Here is a 3754-nt window from a genome sequence, read left to right as displayed (position 1 = left end):
GGGGTCGGAGGGGACGGGCCTCGCCGAGGGGCGAGAACAGGGTGGGGCTCCCGCGCCCGGACTCCGCCCCTCGCCCCTCCTCCGCCTCCTCCCCTTCCCCCGACTCGCCCCTGGGGAGGGGCGGGTGGGGATTCTGGGCCGGTGGCGGAGTCAGTGTCGCTTCAGCCAGGCTGCGGAGCGGACGGACGCGCCTGGTGCCCCGGGGAGGGGCGCTACCAGGGGAGGAGGAGGAGGAGGAGAAGGTGGAGAGGAAGAGACGCCCCCTCTGCCCGAGATCTCTCCAGGCCCTGACCTCAGGGGCCAGGGCACTGACAGGACAGGAGAGCCAAGTTTCTCCACTTGGGCTGCCCTCTGAAGAGGCCGCGACCCTGGAGGGCCCTGAGCCCACAGCACCAGGGGCCCCAGCAGCACCCCGGGGGCCTAAAGCGACAGTCTCAAGGGCCACCGCAAGGTTTCCAGTTGCCTAGACAACAGGCCCGGGGTCAGAACAACAACCCTTCCAGCCACCTGCCTCAACTGCTGCCCCAGGCACCAGCCCCAGTCCCTGCGCGCCAGCCAGCCCAGGTGACATGCCGGTGCTCTCCAGGCCCCGACCCTGGCAGGGGAGCACGCTGAAGCGTACGGCCGTGCTCCTGGCCCTCGCGGCCTATGGAGCCCACAAAGTCTACCCCTTGGTGCGCCAATGCCTGGCCCCGGCCAGGGGTTCTCAGGCGCCGGCCAGGGACCCCACGCAGGAGGCCTCCGGGGCCGCGGCGGCCAAGGCCGGCGTGAACCGGGTATTCCTGCAGCGGCTTCTGTGGCTCCTGCGGCTGCTGTTCCCCCGGGTCCTGTGCCGGGAGACGGGGCTGCTGGCCCTGCACTCGGCCGCCCTGGTGAGCCGCACCTTCCTGTCGGTGTATGTGGCCCGCCTGGACGGAAGGCTGGCCCGCTGCATCGTGCGCAAGGACCCGCGGGCCTTTGGCTGGCAGCTGCTGCAATGGCTCCTCATCGCGCTCCCTGCTACCTTCGTCAACAGTGCCATCCGCTACCTGGAGGGCCAGCTGGCCCTGTCGTTCCGCAGCCGTCTGGTGGCCCACGCCTACCGCCTCTACTTCTCCCAGCAGACGTACTACCGGGTCAGCAACATGGACGGGCGGCTTCGCAACCCTGACCAGTCTCTGACAGAGGACGTGGTGGCCTTTGCGGCCTCTGTGGCCCACCTCTACTCCAACCTGACCAAGCCACTCCTGGACGTGGCTGTGACTTCCTACACCCTGCTTCAGGCGGCCCGTTCCCGTGGGGCCGGCACAGCCTGGCCCTCAGCCATCGCCGGCCTCGTGGTGTTCCTCACGGCCAACGTGCTGCGGGCCTTCTCGCCCAAGTTTGGGGAGCTGGTGGCAGAGGAGGCGCGGCGGAAGGGGGAGCTGCGCTACATGCACTCGCGTGTGGTGGCCAACTCGGAGGAGATCGCCTTCTATGGGGGCCATGAGGTGGGGCAGGTTGGGACGCTGGGCACGGAGGGAAGCGTGTGGCAGGGAGGCCCGGGGGCGGGCAGCCGTGAGCAGTGGGGACAGTCCAGGGCGGGCTGGGGCTGATGCCAAAGGTGTGGGCAGGCCATGGGAGAGCAGGGCTGGGGTGGGCAGGGTCTTGGGCAGCCGTGGACTCAGGCGCGGCAGTGGAGAGGCAGGAAGGCTGGGTGGGGACTGTCCTGTGCTGGTTGCCTGCACGCTCCTGGCCACTTCTGCTTCCTCTCCTCCTCAAGGAGGTTGTCCCAGCCTTAGAGCTGCGATCCTAGCAGTTTGAGCCTTGAGAGGAGATGCCTGCCATTCGGGAGCGGGGACCAAGGGACGTGACCTGCTGCCTAGCCCCTCCTGGGCCCTTGGGCCCTTTGAAGGCCAGCGTCCAGCAGAGCTGGCTGGCCAAGCAGGCGGGCATTATGGGCATGACTCAGCCCAAGCGAGGCTAATGAGCAGTGCCCAGCGCAGCAGTGGGACTTGGGGTCAAGGCCACCCCCGCCTGAGCCCACAGGCCTGCCCAGCTACCAACTGGCTCAGCTGCCTTCCCGGGCCCCCAGACCAGAGATGCCGGGTCCAGGCTGCCACTGCGGAGGGACACACTTCCTGCTCCTGGCGTGGCCGCCCTTCCGCCCTGTCTGTCTCCTGGTTCCCTGGTGGGCCCGGGGCGGGCGGGCCAGGCAGGCGCTGGGAAAGGTTACTCCAGGTCAATGCTCCCTTTATCTCGCCTCAGCCCCTCCCCTTCCTTGTGGCTGGGGTTGCAGTTGCCTTGGGCCCTGCTCTCTGCGACTCAGTTTCCGTTCCCCAGTGCTTCTTGGGAGGAGGGGCACAATGGCATCCATCCCCCAAAGGCCCGTGTGTGCTCCCTGGGTCAGGTGGCCCCTTGCCCTGGGACCTTGTCTCACTGTGCACCAGCAGAGAAGCAGGCTTGTCCCCGAACTCCACAGAGAGGGGCATCCCGGGTGTGGGCCAGACTGCAGATTCAGAGAAAAGGCCCCTGGACTTCAGCCACCACTCCAGCTTCCCTCTCCTCTTTACCCGCATGCTGGGCTGCAGGGCCTTGGCAAGCAGCCGCAGCCTTGGGCGAGGCGCTTGGCACATTCCCCGCAGCTACATTGTCAGCCTTGGCTGGCACCCCTGCCAGCTCCCAGCACGAGTCTGGATTGCCAGGGTGCTTGCTTCAGGAATGGGAGATCGGGCTTGCAGGGAGCTGAGCTGTGCAGGCCGACCTGGGTGGCGGGGGCAGAAGAGAGATCACTGGTTCTTTGAAGGCCTTCGTCCAGGCTAGCTTCAGGAAGTAGATTACTGGTTCTTTGAAGGACTCCATCCGGGCTAGCTTCAGGAAGTAGTGTGTTAGCCAAGAGGGTTTGTTGGCTAGGGCAGGAGGGCCCGGTGTGCATTCACGGCCTGTCTGCATAGGCCTCGGCTGGAAAGCTGTGTGGGGTAGGAAAGCTGTGTGATAGGACCCCTCGGGTGGCATGTGGCCCGTGGCAGTCCCACTGGCTGATGTCCCCGTGGACACTGGCCTAGGCTCAGATCAGGGCAGAAGCAGCTGACTGGCTGGAGGGCACACAGCAGAGTATTCTGTCCTTCCTGGGATTGCCACGAGGAGGCTTATTGAAATGCACATGCACATGATCTCTTGCTTGAGAACAAAGTAAAGCTCTCTTGATAAGTCTAAGCATCATTTACAAGAAAGTGGTTCTCAGGCTGTGTGGACTTGGGCAGGTCACTTTGCCTCCCTGGGCTTCAGTGTTCTGTGTACAATGGGCACGTGAATACACATGCAATGGGACGTGGTGAGAATCAGATGCAGAGACGTGAAAGCACTTGGCAAACAGTGCCAAGCTGAGCAGCTGTCATCAGGTGGCTGTGGGGAGGCAAGGCTGGGGCGCGTGCCCCTGGACTGAGCCCAGAAATTCACAACCCCTTGGCTACCTTGCTGGGAGCACTTCCCGACACCTCCCACCTCCCCCACCTGTCTGACTGCTGCTGCTACCTCTTCTCTGTAGATGTCCCTTTCCCCACCTGCTGGTGTCCTGACGTAGTGATGGCCAGTGCAAGAAGGGGAACAGAAGGACAGGGGAGGCCTACCCATTGCTGAGGGAGCGAGGTCCAGGCTCAGCAGTGGGGACATCCAATGGGGCGAGTCCTGTAGGGCCCAGCTCAGCAGCACATCTGTGCAAATTTCTCACCAAAAGGAACTGTGGGAAAGTTGAGGGGAGGGGGGCCTAAATAGGCCAAGACTGTTGAACTTGGTT

At 64.5% G+C, this 3754-nt stretch overlaps 1 pseudogene across 1 annotated transcript; it reads left to right on the top strand.

Annotated features, from left to right (window-relative positions):
- Nucleotides 1–102: 102 nt before the first annotated feature.
- Nucleotides 103–1581, top strand: LOC111533793 (annotated as a pseudogene). Its single transcript, XR_002728964.3, has one exon. The product of XR_002728964.3 is annotated as an ATP-binding cassette sub-family D member 1 pseudogene (transcript).
- The last annotated feature ends 2173 nt before the right edge of the window (nt 1582–3754 follow it).

This window comes from Piliocolobus tephrosceles, unplaced genomic scaffold (genome assembly GCF_002776525.5).
Source record: "Piliocolobus tephrosceles isolate RC106 unplaced genomic scaffold, ASM277652v3 unscaffolded_7285, whole genome shotgun sequence".
In the NCBI taxonomy this organism is placed as follows: domain Eukaryota; kingdom Metazoa; phylum Chordata; class Mammalia; order Primates; family Cercopithecidae; genus Piliocolobus; species Piliocolobus tephrosceles.
This window is presented reverse-complemented; position numbering and strand designations above follow the sequence as displayed.